Source organism: Magallana gigas, chromosome 7 (assembly GCF_963853765.1).
Source record: "Magallana gigas chromosome 7, xbMagGiga1.1, whole genome shotgun sequence".
Taxonomy (NCBI): domain Eukaryota; kingdom Metazoa; phylum Mollusca; class Bivalvia; order Ostreida; family Ostreidae; genus Magallana; species Magallana gigas.
The window spans coordinates 53,357,848-53,377,323 of record NC_088859.1 but is presented as its reverse complement, the minus strand read 5'-3'; the positions used below and the strand labels follow the sequence as shown (position 1 = coordinate 53,377,323).

The 19,476-nt window shown below is 34.5% G+C and overlaps 1 long non-coding RNA gene across 1 annotated transcript; it reads left to right on the top strand.

Moving 5' to 3' along the window:
• The first annotated feature begins 1,057 nt into the window (after window positions 1–1,057).
• LOC117682249 (uncharacterized) lies at window positions 1,058–10,067 on the top strand. The gene is made up of 3 exons (XR_010707371.1): window positions 1,058–1,238; window positions 1,668–1,727; window positions 9,927–10,067. It is a non-coding gene; the product is annotated as an uncharacterized lncRNA (long non-coding RNA).
• Window positions 10,068–19,476: the final 9,409 nt, after the last annotated feature.

The window sequence follows — 19,476 nt, the reverse complement described above, 5'->3', positions numbered from 1 at the left end:
GCATACAAAAGCCCAAATGGTATTATTTTGTGGGTATAACTGACAATATGATACAGTAAAACTCGTTTAGTACGAACACGGATATAGCGAATTATCGGATATAGCGAAGTTTTTTAGAGTCCCCGGTAAAATTCTTAACAAATCTTTACAAAATTTTACGTTTATAACGAATTCGGATATAACGAATTTACGGATATAGCGAACTGATTTTGAGTCCCATAGAGGTGAATAATAACGAAATTTAACACCTTTATAACGAATTTTTTTACAGTTTAAAAAAAGTTTGCACTTCCAGTTAACAAACTAGTTTGAATGAATATATTTTCGTATGCTTTTTTCAATTTACAATCCGATTAGTAAAGTTATCAAAGTAATGAATTTCTATTTTAAGCCTAAAATAGCAAAAATTATAGTCTGGTGAAAGAAAACATGTATATAGTGAATTCGTTATAAATATTATTACGGATTCGTTATACGGATATAACGAATTACGGATATAACGAAGTAATTCAATTGGTCCCTATAACCCAGTTTTACTATATAAATTAATATTTAGCTACATGCTAAGGTTTTGTCATTTAGTGAATGAATACTTGAAATTTGTAAATGTCTGAGAAGACAGATCATTGTGGGTAAGTATGAACTAACCAGTATTGATGCTTACTGACAATCTCTGTGAACATGTGTTGTTTCGGGTTAGTCCTTGTCTGTCCTTTTATGTACCCTAAATGTATATAACTGTCTTAGGAGATAATGGGTTCAAATCCCATCACTACTGCATATGTTTTCAAGTAGTGTTTTAAGGTAGGTCTCCAAGTTCTAGTATCAACTAATATAACTGTTATGTTTGCATGCTGTTTTATTTTTCCCTTGTTTTGTCTCCAACATCAATCCGATTTAAATCTAAATGATATTGTTTATAAAATTGTTATTAATTATGAATCATTTGCTTTACAAGAAAATGAAGATGAAATGAAAATGATTTTTTTTTCAAATGTTTCTGACAAGATGCTTTATTTTTAACTCCTTTTTCTTTATGGAATGAGTTGTTAATTGTCAGACTATAGTAAGGAAATATGTACTTTCAACTCCATGAAAATTTTAGATATTGCAGTTGATTCCTCAGTCAGCCATATCTGGAATTAAGGATGGGGTGGACACCAGTGAAGTCAGGTCTTCCCTTCAGATGTCCCAAAAACCAAGTTGCCTTGAGATACAGCCATTTATTGTCACTGAGGGTAAGATTATAAGTTGCCATGATACTTTGCTATCATTGATCATGTTGGTTTATCACTATGAATGGTTACAGTAGTTATACCCCCACATAAGAAGGGGGATCTTTTTGGAAGCACTCTGTCCATCTCTTTGTCTGTCTGTTCTACATGATCAGTCTTCTAAGATATGGAGTTGCATTATTATACCATAGGAGTAAGTGATTAATAATGAAGGAGAAAAACAACTTATTACTTCTGTCAAGACTTAGATTATTCAAGGTTTTATCCATCAAAGAGCTTTGCATGGCTATTTTCATTAACTGCAAAGGTTGGGTTTATTGTCTTTTTTCTGCATTGTAAATAAAAAAAAATAGCATTAATGTAACCCAGAGGCCTCTGGTTAAAAGTATGACTAAATAAATAAATAAAGAACAACATTTGTTTTTGTTCCAGCTGAAGAACTTGAAAATCTAGACACTAATAGTGATGTGCCAGTTGTCTCTCAATCTGAAGGTTAGTATATATCCTATGTTTAGTATACTTTAAACAATTCAACATTTTGGACTACTGGTATTAAACTGAAATTGGTCATTCTGCCCAAGAAAAGTGCAAAATTTATCAAAATGCTTATAACTGTTAGTTTAAGCAAATATAATTATCAATCTGATTAAAATCAGATCTGTGATCCGCTCCAACAAATTGAATGTCGCTACACAAAGATCTCTTGTGTGGCAACATCAAATTAGTCGGAGAGGATCGCAGATCTGATTTTAATCAGATTGATATACCGGTAATTATACACACTGCAGATATGATTATACCCCTTGTAAACAAAGATTGGGGGGGGGGGGGGATAAATAGGAATCTCCTTGTCCGTCTGTCTTTCCCTGAGTTCCCGGTCTGTGCAGTCACGTCAATGATTGCATGTATTGCACACACATGATGGTTGCAATGTTGATATTGTAAGATCATCATTATGTTAATGATTCTGATGGATTTGCCATTCTCAAATGTTAAAGCTGACATGAATTCATAAAAGCATTTGGTCGCCATATTAGTTTCGATCGCTCCTCTACTGCCACTGGGGTATATATACTGGTCGAGAAAGTTACGGTCGATTGCTTTCTGATTGAGGCATTCAGGTTGCCTGGACTTCTAAATTCATAAACTACACATTGCATTAAAATGTTTGTAATAAAGAATAAAGGAAACAAGAATCAATAAAATACAAAATCTATTTATTCTTTGAAAGAATTTCCAAAGTGTTTGTATTATTTTGCACAGATAGTGCTGCTTTACTTCACATGCACATAGAACATGTGTGTGTCGTTGATACAGAGTGCACAACATCTGCATCTTTTTGAAAACCCCGGCGGCACTACATCCAACCCAGCAAATAAATGATAGTAAATCCAAGATAGTAACAACGTAACAGCGACTCTTTTCCATCGGTTCTATAAATATAGGGGGTGTTTAGCGATGAGCAGAACAATAGAAATCAACAACTAATATGGCAGTAGTCGGAGATAAAAGGGAAATAATGCGTATTTATGAATTCATGTCAGCTTTAATAAAAGTAATATACAGCAATGTGAAAAAATCATCAATGAACTTTTCTCAATGCTGTTTATTTCTTAAAAAACTTCTATGACGTCACCCATTGTATTTAGTCAAAGTTTATTTTTACTATTCAACCAACAGTCGTTGGATATATAAATATCCAACTGATGGGCAGTTGGATATTTTTAATATCCAACCGCCCATCAGTTGGATATTCAAAATATCCAACAGTGCATAAAACAAATAAAAATGACAAAATATTGAAACATGTATTTCCAACATAAATCCAACATAAACACAGAATCCTGTCATCCATAAATGTATATCCGATAAGCCACGAATGAAATTTTAGCAGAAATATCTCCTTTTCTTAATTTTGATAGATTTGGGATCACATATAAATCACTTCCATAAACACTTGTAGACTTCCTTTTTGAACCTTGAACCATATCACTCCTTTTCCGAAGTTTTAACAATTTAAGGAATATTGTCGCACTACGACTTCATAAGACTTCTATCAAAATTTTTATCGAATAATCGTCTGTTAATTTTCGTCAAATTTCTGATTTGTCCTTTCTCCTTGCAAGTCTAAAATAACATTCAAATGGTATCCGCGTCTTTCCCGGTAGTGTAGACCTCTATATACATTGAATGTACTTTGCGTTAAAAAATTCATCATCTAAATTTAATTAGTCTGCTCAGTACAGCGGAATGGTTTACTATAACATGCGCACCTGTTCACTCGTCCATGAATAAAGGGTGACACTGTGTTTGGGTAGGCTATTGTGTATGGTACTATTTGAATCATAAATGAGCTAGATCCTTTTGTATTTCAGCACAGTTGGATATATGAATGGGTCAATGCTTCTTTGAGGTTCAGTGGGGGAATTTTTTAAGTAAGATAAATAACTCGATAGTGTTGAATAGTTTAGAGAAAACATCCCCTCCTCGGGCCTTCGGCCCTCGGAGGGAATGTTTTCTCTAAACTATTCAACACTATCTCGTTATTTATCCATTACTTAGATAACTTGAATTATGATATTTTCTTAACGGGGTGTATCATTTGTAAGCTTGCAAGCTCAAGGTACCTCTTGCTAGTTTTCTTTAAAATTTCCTTTAACTTCTCAGAAGAATCTTCTTTGTCAGAACCGTTCATTTCTAAAGGTATGAAAACAAGAAAAGCACAAAACAGAAACACAATTCTTTTTTGCCTTACATATGTGAAAAGAAAAAGCTTTTTCCTAATTAAAAATAAAAAAATTCTCGTTTATAATATTAAGATTTTAAAAAGATTAAACAAAATGTTCTGGCATTACTCTATATCGAGATAAGATTTATTTTCCGTTTATAAGAAAAATGGAAAGCTCAAACATTTAATGAGTACAGCTACGGATCTCAGCGCCTCATTGAAATTGAGGAGGAGAAGCTTTCAATCAAAAAGCAGAGACCGGAAATTGAAAAAGAGAGGCTCGAGATTTTGAAGAACTTTTATGCTTTGTTTTCTTCTTCAAATGTTCAATCTGTTTGTAATCTTTTGTCTGAGTTTAATTAGTAATTTCGTTTATAATTGCGTGAAACTTCCACCCTATGTGAGACCAATGTTTTTATACCTCCGCTCCAAAGGAGAAGGGGTTATACTGTTTTACCCTTGTGTGTCTGTGTGTCTCATGACTGTCCGTTTGTTCATCTGTCAGTAACGGTAATTTCTATCACAGTTTTTCAGCAACTATTCATTACAGATGCTTGAAATTTTAACACACTATTTGTTTAGGCATGCCAGAAGTTAAGATTTATTTTTGTACCAATCAGCTTTCTATCAACTTTGCTCATTTTGCATATTCACATCAGAGCTGGGTATTACTAGTGAACATCAGCTCACAGATATCTTGATCTGCCTGTTCTAACCATTATTACAATTACAATTACTTGTATGGAAGCAGCATTTTTAATTTGCTTGTTATTTTAAATTTTATTATAATTATCCACTATATGGACTAGAATATTTTTGTGTATGTTTTAAAGAATGTGAAAACATTAAGTACATGAATGAATTGTCTTGGAAAATAGACTTAACTAGAGCAGAGCTCGTGGCAAAGCCACTAGTAGGTCTTCCGTTGTTGCTGCGAGATGAACATTTATGTGATTTGGTGTCAAACGATTATAATGACTAATGACTAAAATTTCACTTCTGCTTTTGTTATAAAAACGTGCTGTGATTGAAAGCCTGTATAAAGACAGGAAGAAAATGTTTTAGGAAAACTATTTGTCGAACAGTTTGTGTAATTGTTTTGAAAACTCTTTAAGGCCCTGTCACACAAAGTTGCGTTCCCAGTGCGTGTTCACGGCGTTGTAAAATTAATGGAATCGCCGTAGGATCGCAAGGAAAATTCAGTACTCCCAACTACGTTTCCACGTTTCTACTTGGCGATTGACTGCCCTCTCGCTGGGTATCCGCCGAGCGCTCATGACGTGCTAGGAATTTTTACCGCGCATCCACAGCGTGCTCTGCGCGCTGACTGCGTGCACATGCACTGTTGGAGACTTTACGGCGCTGTCATGGCGACCTTACTCCACTTCTAAGGCGTGTTTATCGGAACGCAGAGCCACGGCGCGTACTTTGTGCATGTTCAAAGTACGCGCTGTCGCATGGCGTTCTAAAATGTTCTAGGCTAGGATATCCCACCGCGGCGAACGAAGATGCCATTGAGTTGTTACGGCGCTGTAGAAGACTCTAGTTCGTTTACCATGGCGTTTTACATTATTCAATTATGCAGCGGGATCGCTGTGAGGACGCAGCTCCAGTGTGACAGGGGTTTAAACAATGAGAAGTTTAATGGCGAGTTAAATTTTTCAGGGTAGCATGGATTGTTATATATTACATGTTCTTATGATTCATGTAAGGAAATGTAAGTAAAAACGTGCATAAAAAACACGTAACTTCTGTAAATAAATCTTTCAAATTATTTGAAGACTATGTGCAAGTTTGAATTTGTTTCGTGCTGTCAAAATTTGGTAAATAGCCAAAATTGATGGCATCTATGAAAATTTATTCAGGGCTGATATTACATGTATTTGATAATACGAGTAGACTTGAACATTTAAAATAATAATCAGCTATCTAAGATCATCGGGAGAATTTATGCATAAGTGAGCATCTAAATTTTACTCCTGATATACAGACACCGCTATGTAACGTAAAATTTAATAACATTATTTTAATTAAATGTGACAAAGGCGCATATTCGGTCGGATTTTTTGGTAACATGTACATGAAGTAAATTTGATGCAAGTTCCATGTTTGTTTTTTTGGGTTTTTTTTTTGTTTTTATTTTTTTTTTTTTGCTTTTCTCTGCTTTATCATAAAGATATATAAAAAAAAAAACTACGTACATGTCACAAGCAATATTTGCCTTCTCTATTTATCTTGTATTTTAATAGATTGGGTAATCATTGTCAGGGGCGGATACAGGATTTGTAGTTAGGGGGGGGGGGGGCGTTGATAAAATTATTGAGGCAGGGGTTCTGGGGCCCGCCTTGAGGCCCCCCGTGGGTCCCAGGCAAAGCCCTGGGTTTTCGTGTTTTTGAAGGTAAAACCAGGCTCAAAATAGTGGTATTTTTTCAGTTATGTACACTTTACACAAAAGCCTATTACATATATATATATATAACAATTTGACACATATTGTTACTTATATCTAATACATGTATTGGATTAAATACAAAAAAATTTGGGCATTTATGAACTCCCAAAATTAACTAGGTTATCAAAGTTACAACATTGTAATGACGTTACGGTATCCGACCCCCTTTTAGCTGTTAGAAATATCTGATGCATCAAATCTTCAATATTCTTATATTAAAATAGTCTATTTACCTAGAAAAAAATTCAAAAAATATACAGTTATTCAGAAATTTCTGCTTGCATCGCAATATGGAAATGACAGCGCAGTCTACACTTGAAACAAAACTGCTGGGATTTCCAGTCGATTCTTGGTCTAAGCCCCAAGTTCAGGGCCCTGGGGAATTTGTTGCAGCCACCATAATGAAATGACCAACACTGCTTGTTTTAAACACAGTTTAATTGGTTTGTTATCAGAACCTGTCAACATGCATTAGGATTAGATGTTTATAGATGTTTATAGAGCAGCAGAATTACAGTCAGCATAGCACAGCTAATGAATCAATGAGGTGTAATATTGAGTCAGGCATAATTATAAATAAAGTGAAACACAAAATGCTAACTTTTCTATTTATCAAATCATCTACAGTCATGCATACTTTGAAAATTTTAGGGCGGGGGGGGGGGGGCGTGCGCCCTCCACGCCCCCCCCCCCCCCCCCCCCTTAAATCCGCCAGTGATTGTTGACCTAAAATTAGTATTCCACTGGCTGTAGCTAACCTTGTAAGTAAATTAAGTTGCATGACATCCTCATACCACACAACTTCAATAAAACTTTTTTTTTAAATCAATTTTCATATAATTAGTAATAAAAAAAATCCACAAGAACACATGTCCATCTCACTGAAGTGTAACTTTGAGAAGCGCACATTTTTTTTGGAGGCAGATATGTCGCTATATTATAGTCTGTAAGTCAAGTAAACTAATCTGTCCTAACTTGCAATACTTGGATGATTTCTATGGCGACCACCTGCATAGCAAAATGTAGTAGTATTTCATAACATCTTATCCCAAGAAAACATTACATTTGACTTAAAACTTTTAATTATAATATATATTATTCTGTTCATAACTATATATAATAGAAGTTTAGCGTGTTCGACTTCGTGAACGACTTTTTAATTTACTCTCCAATGTTTAATTTAACTAAACACAAAATGAACAAACTTTTATAACATAAAATTAAAACAGTGTACTGTACAGTGTATTAACGGCTATATAAACTCAAACACGTTCATATTCAGGTAAGTGTGCGGGTGCGAATCTTGTGTATTAGATAACCGTTTACCGCTAGGTAGTGCAGCCGTGGATGATTTCCTCGGCAGCGGGCGAAGGATAGATTACATAAAGGTTTAACGCATACACACGCACAGCTCAGAACCTAGGAAGATTTGAAAAGTTTGCAATTTAATGACTAAATTCTATCAAATAGAAATTCTTTTTTTACTTAAAACCCACAATTGATATATACATGTATGTCTGATATTGCATTATATTGAGAATGGCATTGCTTTTATTAATTAACCGAACGATTTCTTAATTGACACCCTATCGTTTAATCCAATTGAAGAATAAAACTTTATGTGTAATCAAAACTGAAATAATTCTTCAGTTCGCAGCTAGATTAACTCATACATGAGAGACGCAACTCTCGTGTATTAGATAACCGCTGACCGCTAGGTAGTCCAGCCGCGACCATGGTGACCAATTTTCTCGGCCGTGGGCGAGGGATAGCTTACGTAATAATACACATCTCTGATTCAAGGTGGATTATAAATGCATGCAGTATGATAACTACATGTAAAATGTAATGCACAGAATTTTTTTTCAATAAGTTTTTTGTGTTTTACTAGAAAAGAAAAAGAATGTTTTGTTTTTCGATTCTCGTCTTTAAGGATTGTGCACTATAAGAACTAAACAACAATGACTTTAACTTCTAAAAAAAAAAAGCTTGTGTTCTAATTTTTTTCTCATGAATTAAAGCCTCCTGTATAAACCATCATACTTTCTGTGGTAACTTTTTGCCAGTTTTACGCGCAAAGACTTTCGTTAACTTGCCAAATGAAAGCAGGTACATGTTAACATGTAAAGCTTTTTACACTCAAACTACACAAATCACTTACAAAATAACATTGTAACGACCTTTATAAGATCCCAACAAACAACTTTTCCAGCAACAGCAATATCGAAATCCTAACCGTTTTTGTGTTATTAAGCAAAATCTTTTGAGGGCTACTGGCCCTTAATTTAAGGGGCCAGCCCTTTGTTATTGGTGTCAAATGAAAGCCCTTAACATTATGCACAACTTTTGTTCTATATGTATTTAGGAAATATTTCAAATTAAAAAGTTACGAAGCTAAAACATGTGAAAAATTTCGCTATTTTTAAAACATAGATTTCGATTGATTAATTCGAGTGGAATAATTGGAAGAAACTAAAATCCAAAAATCAGAGGACAATATTCAAAGTGTCAATAATAAAGATTTTTAACTATAAATTATTTGCAACGGACCATTTCGGAGCCTTTGTCTGGAAACTAACGCCCCTAAAATTTTAGAAAAAGGGGAATAACTCAAAACCGGAAGTTGCTATTTCAATTTTTTTTGTGCTTTAGAAACCTAATTCAATTTACAATATACCGTGAAAATTTGAATGAAATCAGATGACAAACAAAAAAGTTATTGAGGATTTAAAAACGTCTAGAAGAAGAAAAATTATAATGAAGAAGAACCATCAGAATCAGTACAAGGTCTTCCGTTGGAAACGGAAGACCTTAATTATTTTTAAATTTATCAAATAACAAAGAAACACATGCTAAGTTTCAAGGGACTCAATGTATTTCATAAATGTATTTTAAGAGTACCATCTGAAGACAACCTTAACAATAATACATGCATATAAAATGTAAATTAAAAAGTACAGTAAGTCATACTCTGGCATTATCTTAATGTGTTGAACGGTATTAATTTTTAGATTTATCGTACAAAAAAAAAAATTGAAAATGACACTATGGATTAACAAAAAATGTTTCTTTGTATGTGTTCCAGTTAGATGGAGAATTCAAAAATGAAATATTACAATTCTAAAGTAAGATGGCAGCTTTAAATGATATCTCTTTAAAAATATCAAATAAAACAAATCTAAAACAATAACCAAATTGTTTACCATTATTGAGTTGACAATGTAGAACATGATTTTTTAGATAACATTGGAAAACATCAATCTTAGAACACATTTAACATACTAACTTTTGTACAATTCAAAGATAATGACCTGTAGGCAGAAAAAAAATTATCACTTATTTGAATATTTAAAATATCAGTCTACTTTTAACAGGGTGTTGCACATTACTTATCAAAAATAACTAACTATTGGGCAGGCAAATATATCAAATAAACAGACAATTCCACTAAATAATTAAAACCTTCTAACAACGATGTTTCTGACGTTAACTGCGTTTGCATTGACAATAGTTTCAGCATTGAAAGTGTCATTATCAGAGAAGATGGGTACTTGTCCTGCTGCTGGTGCTGGAATGCGGTCTTCGATGGCCCTGTTGTGGAGGCGGCAGAATGTCTGCAATAGAACAGTTGTTTGGACAATTAATGATTACCATGGGGTAAGATGGGGTTATTGGGGGGGGGGGGGGGGAGACAAATTTTTTCATAGGAATATATAGAAAAATATCTTTAAATCTTTTTTTTTAAAAACATTTGCCTAGAAAAGCTGTAACTTTTGTGAAAGGGATTTCAGATAGTGTACATTCAAATTTGTTCAAATCACAATCTCTAGGAGTAGTGTGGGGCCACAATGGGGATTCAGTTGTACAAAGGAAAACAATTTAATTATTCACAAAAACTGAAATGTTATTTATGCTTTTACTTATTTATATAGCATTTTTATATATTGCTGATTCTTTAATATTGTTTAAACTTTGGCCCCTGGATGATTATTGGGCCTCACAAAGGTTCAGATATAATTTACACAATAAAATATGTTCAAATAAATCAAATCAAAGGTTCAGAGTTTGATGTACATGTATGCTGCATGTGACATGACTATAAAATCGTGTTAGAAGAGGGACTTGATTATGCCGGTAAATATAAGAATATCCAGGGGGAAACAGATTTTTTGTATAGAATCTGCATGTATTATACCACATTGTCCAGATATTTTGTATTATGACTCAATGAAGCCAATTTTATCCTGCCTAGTGTTGCTCAGGTGAGCGATGTGGCCCATGGGCCTCTTGTACTGTAAATTTCTATACCCCTTGTAATTTTAATGAGGACACAAAGGAATAACAATTATCAAATGTCCTGAATTTTGCATTGTCCAAATAACAAACATCTTATTATAAATTAATTTTCTGTGTGTTTATAAATGAATGAATTATACGTGTAGGTGGAATTTCATGGTCATTTGTATGCAGTCACATATGCTCAGGTTGGACTGAATATACCTGTTATATGTAATTACACAACATTGTCCAGATAGAAGTATTCATATCGCTAAAAGTTACGAAGTAAAACTGTGAACTGTTAATAAGTTCACGTATGTGGAACTACTGTGTACCCCTTTATACTGAACCTTGTCATCTATAATAATACATTCATTTATATAAATAGAGCCTGTTTGGGAGGGTAACAGTTGAAATTGACACCCCAAGAAAACCATTGTCAACCGACGCGAAGCGGAGGTTGACAATGGTTTTCGAGGGGTGTCAATTTCAACTGTTATCCTGTTATATGTAATTACATATTATATGATATGTAATTACATATAACAGGTATATATATATGGGGGGGGGGGGGAGTGAAATGCTTGGGTGAAAATTATACTGCAACTAGTTTAAAGAAATACATCGGGTTCAATATCAGCGAAATTACTTACCATAGATGAAACAGGCAGAGGGTGATGATACCTGTTAGTAGATCATGCAAGTCTTCTGTCCACCTGCTGAATGAAATCAATGATAGTTCACCTCAGGAATCGATAACGGCAAATCAGTTCTCTGTCACTGAAGACATCTAAGGGGTTAGTCCAGTCCCGGAAAACTCTCTGATGTCTTAGACTCCTCTATCTCGCAAGTGTAAACAAAATTGCCGCCATGTTTGATTAAAATATGCTTACCTATAGAGCAGATGTAGATTTACGTCCGATTATGATGTAATTTTACGTCAACGTCATTTTGTGAATACGGTTTTATATGTAAACGTACGCTACATCTAAGTTTACGTCTATGTCTACATCTACGAACTTTAGTAAATATGGGTACTGGTACCCAAGTGGCCGACAGCCATAGCCACATTAAAGCTGCTTGGTCCGATTTTATATCAAATTTTATGCACGCTTTTAAACGATGGCTATGCGTAGTATATGTATAATAATAGACATTGCAGTAGTTTTACCCATCAATTATGCCAAATTTCAATGAAGATAAATACGTACAAAATTTGCTAACAAAACAAACGACCTTAAAAGGTACCGCGTTATTTCGCCTCATGTTAAATTTCACCCCTGACGACGAGACCGGTATGGTTGTATTACAACTTTGACTTCGCTTTAAATAAAGGTCGAAATGATCAGACAAATTACAAATAAACATGTGTACGTTTTGTTCGCTAATATTTCTAAAGTCTGCTTTCTTTACAATTGATGCATAGCATGCGGGTTGAATAACCCAATAATTCGGGGGACGAAACCAAGCGGTTTCCTACTCTAAACATTCCCGTGATGCATTTTGGTTTTTTTTTCGTTTGCCCAAAGAGAAATTATTTTTATTTACTTTGAATATTTTAACTTTGAAAGGAGACCGATTCTGCTGGTGTAAATAGGAGAAAGTCCATAACTTTCTAAGATAAATGATTTGTATGGAAAACATTTTGATACTGTAATTACAAAAAAATCGGACCAAGCAGCTTTAAGCTGTTCGGCTCTTCATCCCCTTCCTGGTTAACTTCCTCATACAGTTTTTCACAGTGACTGGTGTAGTGGCACTTCTTACATCGAATGGAAAGGATCCTTGCCAGGCCTCACTTTTTCTCCTCATGCTGGTTCCAGTCCAGTGAACCGTCACATTCTGGTAATTTCTGTGAGTGCTCTTTAAATGCATGGTTCCATAGTTTAGCAGTATTTAGCTCACCTGAGTTTAAAGCTCAAATGAGCTTTTCTGATAAAAAAATTTCCATTGTCACCTGAGCTGAAAGCTCAAGTGAATGTTTCTGATAAAAATTTGTCTGTTGTCTGTCGATGTATTTGGCGTTGGCATTGTCGTTGTAAACTTTTCACATTTTCATCTTCTTCTCCAGAATCACTGGGCAGATTTCAACCAAATTTGCCACACATGACCACTGGGTGAAGGAGATTCAAGTTTCTTCAAATGAAGGGCCACACTCTCTTTAAAGGAGAGATATTTAAGAATTATTGAAAATTTTATGGTATATTTCAAAAATAATCTTACCCAAAACTATTTGGCCAGAAAAGCTGTAACTTGTTTTGAAGCATCCTCAGGAAGAGTAGATTCAAGTTTCTTCAAATCATGGTCCCCACACATAATCACATATAATGTATAGAGGAAATCTTTAAAAAATCTACTCAGAAACTATTTGGCCAGAAAAGCTTAAACTTGTGTGGAGGCATTCTCAGGTAGTGTAGATTCAAATTTGTTCAAGTATTGGTCCCCGGGGGTAGGGTGGGGCCTTAATGGAGGGATCAAGTTGTACATGGGAATATATTATATAGGAAATCTTTTAAAATCTTTTTAAAAAGTGATTTGTCTTGTGTGGAAACATCCTCATATAATGTAGATGCAGATTTCTCCAAATCAACTTACAGCATTTCTAGATCTTTAACTCTGATACTTTTCAGAAAGTTTAGAAGAGATCTGAATTTTGTCAAAGCTATACCATCTTTAGCCATTCAATACATTGCCTTTAATGCAATTGTAACTGCACTGTCTTTTACAAACTGTTGTTTGTCTTGTGATTTTTCAAAATATTTTCTTAAATGGTCTAATGATTTGATGTGATCTTTTATGGAACTTGTCTTAAAGTTTTTGTTACCAATGGTATGAAATAGTATTGCGTTGGTTAGACCGCAGGCATCAATCACATGTCATAGAATTGGTGTTCCTGTTATTGCGTAGTCAAGGGTATAGACTGAGCCATGCCCTTTGAAATTTTCATATGTCCTTACGTGTGACAGTCTTGGACTCTTTATCCATTACTTCACTACTGGTATTATTCTAAGTTATCCTTCGTAATATCTTGTAGTATTAGTATGCTGTGTAAATAAGCGCTCAGAAGATTAAGAATAAATGTGAAATTTCATTGACTGGCGAAATCTAGAGATGCAGAAGGTAACAAAGATAATGCATTGGATGTAAACAGTCATAGCATAAATGGCCATTACTCAATGAATTTGATTTGTTATTATGTCTTATCCTAAATATAGGCTTTTTTTGGTTCTTTATTATATTTTATTTGGCCAATTTAAATTTTTATAGGCAATTGGCTGATAGTCAACAGCAATCTAAAACCCAGTGACTTCTCCTTCACCGACATGTAGGGCTAGCCAGCAGCAGCAGTAGGTCTATTGGTCAATCCATGTAATTAGACACTTTTCACTACCCAGTGATATCACCACCAACACAAGCAGGTAAGTATAGATATCTTTAAAATAAACAGGGGTTTTATTTAAAGAAAACTCTGTTCCTCTCGGTAGACTGTATCAATAGCCTTATATGGTACTAATGTAAACTTGTTGTGATTATCTCAAGGGACTGTATCCCCAGCTATTGGTACTCATATGTTGTAAATGTTGTGATCCTTTCATCAGAGGACTATCAGTTGACTAGGTTATTAATGTGTTGTAACTGTTGTGATATTCTCATGGGACTGTATCAGTAGTGTGTAGTACGAATGTGAACTTTTGAACTTAAACCATTTGCTCTTTACATGTGTAATGTAGTACCAAAAACTATGTAACTGTTGTGATCCTTTTAATAGACTGAGAGTGTACAAATAGCTGAGGGTATTTATGTGTAGCTATTAAGATCTTCTCTGTAGACTGTATAATTAGCATATGACATTATGGTTACCTGTTTTGATCCTCTCATCATGGGACTTATTTGATTAGTGTATTAAGAGATGTAAATGTTGTGGTTTTCTCAGTGGATTGTACCAATAGCATATGATACTAAATTTTAACTGTTGTGATCCTTTTACTAAAGTGTATAATTAGCCTAAGGAAATATTGGAACTTATTGTTTTCATGTTCCAATCTTGAAAGGGTGATTTGTGTTTTAGAAATTGACATTGTGTAACTTTTTGAGTCTAGTGTTTTGTTGTTTAATTTGTGCAAAAAATCTTGACTCTTGAAGGATTTTATACAAATGTCAAATTGCAGCAAACACATCTACCTTGAACAATTGTCATTTTCCATGCTGTTTTAATTTTCTTTTATACCCCCTGCAAATGGAGTTTGGAAGGGTTTTCAAGGTATCACACCGGTAATCGGCCAATCAAAATGAACTTAGTCAATTGTAGTTCCATATATACTTCAGAATTATTTTTTTCCTTGACTGCATTTTTACATTTTCCTTTACTCAGTTTTAAAATTTTATGTACCACTGAGTAGGATATTTCATGTATTTTGTTAGGTGATGATTTTTTTCACAGGGACTACTTCTTTCAGGGCTCATGCAGCAGCTTCCTGGGGAGTGTGCAGTCTGTTTACATACAAATGGAAAACATGTGGTTTTGAGGGTAGACCTGTTTGGAGCTAGATATTTTGAGAAAATGCAGTATCGCTTGCCCTTTTTATGGTGTTAGCTGATGAGATAGGTAACAAATAACATTTCCTCCGAATATTTTGTCATGAAAAATACAAACTGATTTTTAAGAATTTTTTCCCCTCTATAGTGTTATATAGTGAAAACAATTACCGGTGTGATACCTTGAAGGGCTTTGTGTCAAATTGAAAAAATGCATGCAGGTGCAAGTTTTCAGTATTTTATGTCAAATCTTGTTAACAGAAATTAGTTTCTGTAGTCTGAAGATAGAAAAATGCTTTTAAAATTTTGTAATGAAAAAAATATGAAAAATGATGATTTTTGGTGTGGAAAACATGTAATTTTTAATATATAATAATAAAAACCTTTAAAAATGGATGATATGAAGTCACTGGAGCTTAGAATATTGGTGTCTGTGTTCTAGATGCTGTAAAAGTGTGCAGATCGGTTGTCGCAGTCATATTTGATGCCCTCAGACTTTGTCGTAAGAGCACGCAGCGACTAGTTTTTCATCGAATGAACAATTTTGAGTTTACGTGCAAGTCTCAGAATTAAGCGACAAGTGCGAAACATTGCGAAGAAGAACATGAACAGTCTATCGAAGGATTATTTTGACAAAAACTTTAATTTCTTTGATTTCTGCTCACCTTATGTGAGTTTTAATTTCATTTCCTACATAGTCCTGATTCAAGGAATTAAGGGATTTGGGCAAATATGTGCTATGTTTTAGTTTATTTTACACTGAATTACCCATTTGTAATAGTTTAAGGCAAAAACATGCTTTAATACCATTTACAAGATCACACAGATGCATATTTTGTGTAGAAAAGAGGTTTCATGCATTTAGTTGAGAAGGTCATTATGAGTCAAGTATAAATAATATCATCATGATTGAATCTAGGAGCTTTTCATGGTTTTCATCCTTAAAAACTGATGAATTTCAGTTTACCAGAAAATGTTTTTATGCATTATAGCCAGAAAATCAGTTTCTTCCCACATTTTAAGGGGAGTTCCTTATTTACAAAATACAAATACTGATATTTATGTTTGAATGACCTAAGATATTGAAACATTAGTCATTGTTAAAATGTTTAGAAGGAGATATTACTATTTTTTATATGGTAACCTCAGCACACCTGTCCTATTCTAAGTAATGAAAATCAAAATTTGAATGAAATCATATCATGTAACATGTATTGGTACAATATAGATGCCCCGCCCTTATCCACAACTATGGGGGTTGGTATGATTCTTTTTTTAGTACACAAATTATCCATTTAAGAGTCGTAACAAGGCATTTTGTTGAAATACGCGTCTAAATTTCCCTGCCATTTTGTGAGAATTCGCACTTGGAATGTCTCGGATTTTACCGTTAACATGGCGACCATAAACAGCGAATTTTCAAACGTGATCTTAAAATTGCAGAGATTTCGTTGCAAAAACAGTTAATGTGGTAACATGGGATAATAAAAGAGAAACATTGTAAGTATTTGAGACCAGTCATATGAAAATTTAGGCAGGATACAGCGCGATTTAGTTTTTTTATTTGCTACAAAGCTAGTATTTGGGACGAATTCTATCGTTAAACTGGGTCCGTAGGACATCTGTCATTAGCTCACCTGGGCTGAAAGCTCAAGTGAGCTATTCTGATCACATTTTGTCTGTCGTCCGTCTGTCCGTCTGTCCGTAAACTTCACATTTTCAACATCTTCTCAAGAACTACTGGGCCAATTTCAACCAAACTTGGCACAAATCATCCTTAGACAAAGGGGATTCAAAGTTATGAAAATGAAGGGCCACACCTGTTTTCAAGGGGAGATAATTAGAAATTAATGAAAAATTTCGAGAAATTTTCAAAAATCTTCTTATCAAGAACCATAAAGCCAGGAAAGCTGAAACTTGTGTGGAAGCATCCTCAGGTAGTGTAAATTCAAAGTTGTGAAATTCATGAACCTGGGGGGTAGGGTGGGGCCACAATGGGGGGGAGGGTCGACGTTTTACATAGGAATATATAGAGTAAATCTTTAAAAATCTTCTTCTCAGAAACTAATCAGCCAGGAAAGCTGATACTTGTGTGGAGGCATCCTCAGGTAGTGTAGATTCAAAGTTGTGAAAATCGTGAACCCCGGGGTAAAGGTGGGGCCATCATATGGGGTTGAAGTTTTACATAGGAATAGATAGAGTAAATCTTTTAAAATCTTCTTCTCAAAAACTAATCAACCAGGAAAACTGACACTTGTGTGGAAGCATCCTCAGGTAATGTAGATTCAAAGTTGTGAAAATCATGACCCCGAGGGTAGGGTGGGGCCACAATGGGGGTCGAAGTTTTACATAGGAATATATCTATAGAGAAATCTTTAGAAATCTTCTTCTCAGGAACTAATCAGCCAGGAAAGCTGTGTGGAAGCATCCTCAGGTAGTGTAGATTCTAAGTTGTGAAAATCATGACCCCTGGGGGTAGGGTGGGGCCACAATTGGGGGGGGGTCGAAGTTTTATATAGGTATATATAGAGTTAATCTTTAAAAATGTTCTTCTCAGAAACTTATCAGCCAGGAAAGCTGAAACTTGTGTGGAAGTATCCTCAGGTAGTGTAGATTCCAAGTTGTGAAAATCATGATCCCTAGGGGTAGGGTGGGGCCACATGGGGGGTGTTAAAGTTTTACATGGGAATATATAGAATAAATCTTTAAAAATCTTCTTCTCAGAAACTAATCAGCCAGATGATTCTTTATAATTGTTAATACTTTGGCTCCAGGACAATTCTTCAGCCTCACAAGAAGGTTCAGAGTTTGATGTAGCTTTATATCCCATATATAAACAATTATTAAGGATCTTTTTGAGAACTGCAATACTCATCATGTGATATGACTATATAACCATCCTGTTAGAAAAGGGACTAATGATTATAAACATAAGAATATCCAGTGGGAAAAATGGATTTTATTTATACAGGATCTACATGTATTATTGTACATTGTCCAGATTGTTTGTATTATGACTCCATTAAGCTAATTTTATCATACCTATTGTTCCGTAGGTGAGCAATGTGGCCTATGGGCCTCTTGTTTTATTGATAGAACATCCTATCTAGCTTTAAATGAAATGACGGTATTTAATGATACGATTTTTCTATTTTGTTTATTAATAAAAACACAAAAGTACATGTTTCCACTTAAGGTGGCTCTATACACCACTTTTTGATGACGCAGTACGAAAAAAGGTAAATCTGGAAGCATGTATTTCTTGTTTCACCAATGAATTTTAAGTGTAAATTCCTCTTGCGAATTTTCTGTAAAGTTGCGGTTAGCCCGGTAGCATGCCAATCGGCTTTCTACTAAAAATACTACCCAACTTTCACGAACGTATCTTGTATTTGATTTGTATTCTAGACTGTAAATTGTAATGTAAAAGTTCTTAAAATCCATATGGTGAATTCAGGGGAAAGCTCAATTCGTTACACTCGCTCAAGTTTACGCTGAATAAAAAAACTCCAAAACGAAACAAAAGTTCAACAAGTTGTATTTAAGTTGGTAAATAAACGGTACATGGGATTCCAATGAAAACCGATTCTCGGAGTTCCGAGAGAACCACTTAATAACGTGCGGAGAGTCCAGCACGGGCAGTCCGATATAATTCTTTGCACAAAATCGACACTAACGTGCGGAAATCCAGCACAGCTAGCCCGATATCACACACACTCCACTAACGTGCGGGGTTCCAGCACAGTTAGCCCAACCGTTCTCTTCTAGATCTTAAACCATTCTCTCTTACAATTATTTTTTTTTTTTGACAGGCATTGCTTTTTTATGACAAAGGGATAGTAATGGCATGCCAGAAAAGTAAACATTCACACATATAGCTGTTACGATAATTTCACACTTCTATTGTCCAACAATTATTTAATTTGCCTGGAGATTAACTTAAGAAGATATCAAAGACTAGCGTCAAGAGGATTAACATTTTTGTCAAATGAAAGCATCTCCGTTTGTTTGGTTATTTCCTCTTTTTTTGTTACAAACTCAATTGCGTAATTAATCTGAGAGAAAAAAAAAACCCTTAAGTTATCATAGCAGCTTGTAAATTTTTAATCGTTAACCTGTTATATTAAAAGTTTAAAATCGAAGATTTCTAAACTTATCTATAACAATCTCTCTCACAGCCTTAATGAACTCTGTCCCAGAGTTCTACTTTGAAACACAATTGAAGCTTTAAAAACAATGCAAACATA